General features: G+C 47.0%; 1 protein-coding gene across 2 annotated transcripts in view; it reads left to right on the top strand.

Annotated features, from left to right (window-relative positions):
* Nucleotides 1-7,450, top strand: part of Rora (RAR related orphan receptor A) — a 648,320-nt gene that overhangs the window by 38,602 nt on the left and 602,268 nt on the right. The window lies entirely within an intron of this gene.

Genomic DNA, 7,450 nt, shown 5'->3' with positions numbered 1-7,450 from the left:
GCTCGATGTGAAACCGTTGGACTTCTTAAAGCTGGCAGGCTGCCACCACTGCCTTTGAAAGAAGCACTTCATCTTTGTCAGGGACAGGATGAATATTTCTCCACACTTCTAATTGGACAAAGTGCCTTTCAGACTTGCTGGCATTTCAGAGAGAGCAGATAAGTAGACTTGGTGCTGTCCAGATGCAGTCACCGCTCAGCTGTCCCTCAAGGTGGGAGTCTGTCCCCTGAGAAGCCACTAGGACTCCAAGCTTCCTCTCCTTTGGTGAGCTCTGACCTCCCCTGTGACCTCTCACCCCAGAGGAAGGCTCTCAAGGGCAAAGAATCACAGGAGCTCAGCGCACCCACAGCTTCCTGTGTTTGGGGACCCCACAGTGAACTGAAGGGAGGGGACACCTCCTGGAGAACAGGTTTTTCTGGGGCCCTTCCCAGGCCTTTTGAGTCAGATTCTGCAGGTGGCAAGCTGAGCATCTGGCTTTTCTTTTGTCTCATTTTTGCAATACTAGGATTTGAACCCAAGCCTTCAAGGAAGCTTCCCCTCGGGCCTTTTTATCATGAAATAGGACCTCAGTAAGTTGCCCAGGCAGGGCTCAAACTTGGAATCCTTTTGCCTCCATCTCCCAGAGTGCTGGGATTCCAGGTGTGTGCATTGCCACGCCCAGCTGCCATCTAGGTTTTTAACAAGCTTCCCAGCTGCTTCTGATGTGACTGGGATTGGAGGATCAGTGGGATCATCCTGCAGCCTTCATCTGCTGGTACAGGAGGATGAAGTCCCTCACATGATTTAGAGGACTTGAGCTTTCAGGACACTGGGCTGGGTGACATGAGCCAGGCTGACTGTGTAGTCTAGTCAAAGATACAAGACATGCGCACGTGAAAACTTAGCGATGAGAGTTAAATAATGAGATTCAGTGACAAAATTGTGCTCTGCAGGCCATTTATAAGTAGGCAAGTCTCTGCCTTCTCAGAGGGAGTGGTTACATTAAATACTAAATAATGCAGTTGTTTTCTCTGGGGAGGTTAACCAGTGTGGCATCAGAGCTGGAGTAGGAGTTTACAAGTGAAAGGTGTGGCATTGGGAAGAGGTCAGCGACGAGAGGCTAAGGTTTCTCGTTTGGGTGACCAGCAGGACAGGAATGGAATAACCACAGATTCAGGACCCACTGTAAGTCTTGGCAAATGTCGAGGGCAATGGAGGACACCTGCTCCCACCAGGTGGCTGGGACGAAGTTTCTAATGAGACTTCAGGAAGATTTCAAGGCTCGAGTGGTATCACCGGAGTGGGTGTCACTGGAGCTCCTACTGGCATGGCCGCGTGAGTTCATTTCCTGTCCTTTCTGGAGCATTTGTGCTCACAGCGGGGAAGAAAGAGATTGGATCCACAAGTCTGGAGGCTAAATATCATAAGTTCGCTGCAGAGCTCAGTGCAATCAGACTGTCAGCAGATAATCACTTCGTGCTTTGTCAGTATGCTGAGCCTTCCTTTACTGCAAGTTGCCACCAGACCTAAGGGCTTGCAGAGGACCCGAGGAACAGTTTGTGGTGTGGCTCACGGGGCTTAGGTGATGACTGTGTGTTCCACGTCGTATCTGCCACCACAGCAAGGGCCTTGGTGAAGGAAGCAGAGACTGGGAAGCAGTCTTCGTGGGCTCAGCAGTGTCCTCCCAGGGTCAAGGGGTGCGTGGTGAAGAGAGCTCAGTGACTGCGCTCGCGGAGCCCCTGGTGTAGTCGGGGTGGACGTGTAGAGAGGTCACTAAAAGCGAGTGTTAGACTCACCTCCTGGGCACACAGGTACCTCTGAGCAGGAAGTGGTTGCTTTTGTGGAGGAGCAGACTTGTCTAAGAGGTGCCTGGAGCAGGCTTCTTGGAGGAGGTGACATCAGAAGACCCTCGAACCTTTTCCCAGTTTCGGGAGGGGCCCCAGGAAGTGTGAACAGCTTCTGCTTCTCAGTGCTGAGTGTGTGGTGCATGTGGGCAGCATGCTGGGTCGCGCACTGCGGAGGGAGATGTGGCTGCAGACAACCTGCATGTGTTCGCTGGCAGGCTCGGGGGACAGGTGGGGTGCAGTGCAGATGGGCATGGCGCCTCCTCTGCGGGAAACAGGGGCCTTGCCTCGGGAGCTCCAAACACGCGGGTGTGGGCTTCAGCTCCGATGCTTGAGACAGTGCCCCAGGTGAGGAGAGGGTCCTTGTCTTTTAACCCTGGGAACATGAGGACACTCCCACACCCTGTCCTTCCTAAGCTGCACAAGGGGGGACAAGGCCTGAAATGGTTGCAGGAGGGCCAGGCATGAAAAGAGTGAAGTGGACCGTTGAGTATGACGCTTTCCTCTATTTGACAGAGTTGGGTTTTTTAAATTGAGCATTTATTTTGTGATAAAACCCTGCCCTGGGCTCTCGTCACTGTCATAAAGCTTCCCCCTGCTTTCTTCCTGGAAAGCTTTACCATTTTTTTTTTTTTTGAAGCTAGGGATACAAATAATCAGAATAAAGGAGTAAAGAGGGGAGCTTCTGAAAACTGCTTTTGAAAAAAAGGAATACAGAGTGATTCTGAGGGTCGGAGAGGAAAGAAAGGCTTCTGCATTGGCTCCTGCCTGCCAGTGAGCCACTTTTTAAATTCTGAAGTAATGTTAAGCCAGGGCGTGGTGGTGCACATCTGTAACCCCAGCACTTCAGAGGCTGAGGCAGGAAGATTGCCTTGAGTTCAAGGCAAGCCTGGGCTCCAAAGTGAGACTGCATAGCAAAACCTTGTCTGGAAAAAACCAAAAAAATTTTTTTAGGCAGGATGAACAATTGCATAGCTGCCTCACTCAGCTTTCTCCAAAGCTAATATCCTGCCATCACCACAGATCGGTCATTAAAACTCAGAAACCACCATTACCACAAAGCCACTTCCTAAACTAGACTCGGTTGATTTCCATCCAGCCTCCCGCCAAGGCCCTCTGTCTGTTCTGGAGTCCACCCCAGGAGTCCACGCCGCGTGTAGTTGTGCGTCTGCTTGTCTCCTCCAACCCATGACAGCTCTTTGGTTTTCCCTGTTTTTTCATGATCTGGACCCTTGTGAAGAACATGAGCCGGGAACCTAGAGGAGCACCCCGTTTCCTAGTAATTCTCATGGTTAAATGGGGGCCTTTAAGTGTGGACAGAATGCTGCCCAGGTGTGAAGCGCCTGCCCTTGGCCACTCTTCATATCAGCACATCCTGGTCTGTCCTATTTCTGGGGATAGGCGCCTCTGTCTTCTGGTTAAAGTGGCACCTGACTGACTTCTCCCCTCCAGAGTCTCTGCTTTTCCTTTTCCTAATCACTGAGACACATCGAGGCTGGGAAAAAATATCCTGATCCCCCTTAAACTGGTGCAGGGGCCACTTTTCTTGCCTGTGCCTGGCTTTCTGGAACCATCTGCTCCCAGGCGCAGGGCTGCTGTCTTCCCGTGATGCGATAGTCCGTCTTCCTGCAGTTGGCTCCAGGGAATAACACACACACACACACACACACACACACACACACACGCGCACACACACACACACACTCACACACTGCACTGAGGATGTTCCCAGGGCGACAGTGCATGCACAAAGCATTTCTTTTATTTATATTGAGAAGAAATGGTGCTCAGGGCTGGCCATTTGTCCAAACACGTATTTCCCAGTGAGTGCCTGCACTGCTTTGCTTTGGTATTACAGAAACAGTGAGCTGGAGAAAGGAAGACTGGAGACTGCTCTGGTCCTGATAGCCCTGAGCACTGTGGCCACAGGCAAAGGGTTTGAGTCATGGGGTCGGGTGGAGGGTCTCAGTTTCCCTCAGATGGAGAGGCTCGGTCAGTCACTTCCTGGGGTGACGTCCAACTCCGGCATTCTGTGGTTCTGTGGGATATTTTCCCATGAATTATAAGTCTGCTCCTAATGAAGAAAATGGAATTATAATAGGATGAAGAAAACAGATAGGAAGGGCGCCTGGGTGTTATATGACCTTGGAGTCTTTGGTAATTGAGACATCTGATAGGGTGATTTGAAATCACTCTAATGAATGAGAACTAAATTGCTATCTTCAAAGTCTAACAAAAGGACACACATCCAATTATACGGGATGGTTGTAAGGATGGACAAGCTCTTTATGCTTCAAGACCTTCCCTCTCTGTGGCTTTTCATAAGATTAGATTGCTTTTAGTTACCCAAGCTCGGAGTTTCCCTGATGTGCTTCTGGTATTTCTCTCTCTAGGGGTATGCAGACATCGTCACCAAGTTAGATTCTGAGTAACATCTTAATTCTTACCCCATGGCCATATTTTTAAGCCGCACATGGAAGTGACTGACTTTACCCATTTCTTTGCCAAAGTTAATCCTTAGCCCTACAAATCCTTCCTCTGCTAGCCTAATGAAAATACTTGTTCTTTGCCGATGGGCCTGGCAACAAAGTCTGAGTGATTTTGGAGCAGTGAATTTGCAGTCTTCTTTGACTGTTCATAAGCATTCCAGATTGTCATGCTGTCCCTTTCTCAGGTCCTTTCTGCTAATTGACTCTATTTGGTGTTAGTAAGCTTTTTGCCTCACGAGCTTTTCACCTTGGTTTAATTTATCGTTTGAAGTCCTTGCCTGTAACATGTGCAATTTGTATCCTTTCAGAGGAGGAAAGGAGCTAAAGGCTCTTCCAGGTGATAGGTTTTCAGGAGGGGACTCCAAGCAGCCTGCCCTTTTTTCTTAGTCACGGCAGTACTGAATCATTATCCTTCGGACATGTTTGCTGGTCACTGGCTACCCTGAAAGCAAATGACGTCCACAAGTGAAACTACTGACTACTCAGCAGAATGCCCCATCTGTCATAGGCCAGCACAAGGGGTGCAGAGGTGGGCAGAAGGAGGGAAGAATCAGGGAGAGCTTGGTGGAGGAGGTGCTGTCTGGGGAGCTTTGCAGTAAGATGTTACCAGGAGGAAAGCAGGCGGAGGATGAGAAGCTGGGTCGGGTGCCGCACAGTTTAATAGCCTGGGTATGCAGCCTTGTGGAAGCCGTTAGGAGGGCGTGGCGTCTGAACTCATAGATGTTCCTCCTCTGAAATGAGAAATAAGAGGTGACAAGGTGGAGAGAGGATGTTGTTTGATGATTAGAACGGATCTGCACCAGAGCTTAGCTGGATGCTTGCCTAGCTTTAACCCATTTTTAATGTAGTAATTGTTGCTTTGTGGCCTAACTATCTTAGCATCTTGATTATTTATTTTTTTAGTGTGGAAGTAGATACAGGGGACCTAAAGATAGTCACCCAAGGGTCTTTACTGGATGTGTCCATTTATGAAGTGGAGAGTCCCTCACACATTTCACAATCCTCGTTAAAGCCCTGTAACGGTGCCATCTGTCCATTTACTTCACATTTGTTGTTGTTATTGTTACTGATGATGGTATGGGGACTGAACCAGGGCATTCCCATCAAGTGACATCTCCAGCCCTTTACAGTTTTATTTTCAGACAGGAGTCATTAAATTGCCCAGGCTGAATTCAAACTTGCCATTCTCCTGCCTCAGCCTCCCAGAGAGCTGCTTTCCCTGGCGTGCACACCCTCTCCCGCGGCATTCACCGCGTGTGTACTGGATGTCTGTTGTGTGTCAAGCAGTGTGCTAAACCATTGGTTGTCAAGTTTCTCAGTCTCAGGACCCATTTAAAGTCTTAAAAATTATTGAGGATCTTAAAGAGCTCTTATTTATGAGTTGCATTTATTGATATTTGTCATCTTAGGACTGAAGATGGAGAACAATTTAAAAATGTTTATTTTAAAATAATAAACCCATTATATCCTAGCATAAATAACATATTGTAATGAAAAAAATAACTATTTTCCAAAACAAAAACAGTTTAGAAGAGTGGCATTTTGCAAACCCCTTTTCTGTGTGGCTTAATAGAAGACAGCTGGATTCCGCGTTCAATCTGTTGTGATATCACACATCGTGCTGCCTCTGGGAAATGCGGCTTCGTGCGATAGCTATTATTATGAAAATAGTTCTGACCTCATGGGTGCCCTGAAAGAGTCCTGGGGACCCAGGGACCGCACTTGTGGGAAATGCTGTGGTATAGGACACTCTGGCTTTCTCCAGAGAAGCCATGCAAAACAGCCAGGAGGTGGTGCCATGGCCCAGGGACCTCTGGTGTGTGTGACACTCCCATGATTAGTCCTAGCTGGGGACTAGGCTTATTTAGGGTTCAAATCTGCATGAGAAAAGAGATTGCTTGTGTTAGGCTTCCTCTGTACTGCATGGGAGGGAATGTATGCAGACGAGGAAGGGTCAAGTTGAAAGCAGATGTTTTTATCAGAATATTTCCATCCCATCCCAAGATATTTTGAAAGCGTGCAGCCTCATAGGTCAACCCTTCTGGGGTGGTGCCATCGATGAGCTGCCTCTGTCTCTCCTAGGTGTCTCCTGATGGGTTTTGTTTATCACTTACATGAAAGATTGTTTTCTGTATTACTTTTAACTAATTCACAAGCTGTTCATTTCTGACAAAATCGTTATTATCTTTTGTACTTTCTGCATTTGGAGTATCTTTTATTTTTAAGCAGCATTTCGGAGCCATGTTGTGTATTTTAGAGTTAAATTAATCCAAATATCAAAAAGCTTTCCATCTGAGGTTTGAGCAGCCTTTTAATAGACGAGGACTCTCAACTTTCCAATACCCATGAAATGAATGAGAGTGAATATTCTAGATGGATATATTTACGTGTAATCTTCAGGGCATAAAATAGTATTTGGTCACTTTTCAGATTGTATTTTGGAGCATTGAAGGCAGTATATTTAAAATGTTTTAAGAGTTAAGAGAAAAGAAAAGAAAGACTTGATTTTCTTGGAAGCCTGTAACTCCACTTGAGAGCTTCAGTATTCAATTTGCTTTGCCTTCTATTGGTTGGTTTGGGACTTCTTTTGGCCTGGGATTCGGTATTTTGCGTCACTTTAGGAAATTTAGGATGTATCTAACTTTTAAAGTAATAACCCAGATTGATAGCTGAGTGGATTTAGAGTCAAAAGGTACTGAAAAACACACACTTGCTCGTTGCTCTGTGTGGTAAAATATCATTCCCAGCAAACCAGGGTATTGGAAACACGTTTTGCAATGGAATCCTGGAGCCTTTCCTAACGGTGAAGAATAGGAAAATGGAAGGAAGAATCCCCACCTCCGGGTCTTTCTTTCTTTTTTTTCCTTTTCCTTTCTTCCCTCATTTCTCCCCTGCTTTTTTTTGTTCTATTTTTTAAAAAAATGTCTGCATGGTGGCCCCTCCCCAGGCACAGCTTTGCCGCTCCAGACTGCCCACCGCAGTGGGAGAGCGCTTGAGGGGTGGGATGGACCTGGATGCTGACAGCAGTATTTTTCACATAGTTGTGAACATGTGTGCAACCACAAATTGGTCTTGGACTCACTGATTTGTAGTAATAATGCAATGATTTATAAAGTTCCTCTTTCAAAACAAAATCTG

The sequence above is a fragment of the Cavia porcellus genome, unplaced genomic scaffold (genome assembly GCF_034190915.1).
Source record: "Cavia porcellus strain 051 isolate PalLab524CR breed Dunkin Hartley unplaced genomic scaffold, mCavPor4.1 scaffold_38, whole genome shotgun sequence".
In the NCBI taxonomy this organism is placed as follows: Eukaryota; Metazoa; Chordata; class Mammalia; order Rodentia; family Caviidae; genus Cavia; species Cavia porcellus.
This window is presented reverse-complemented; position numbering and strand designations above follow the sequence as displayed.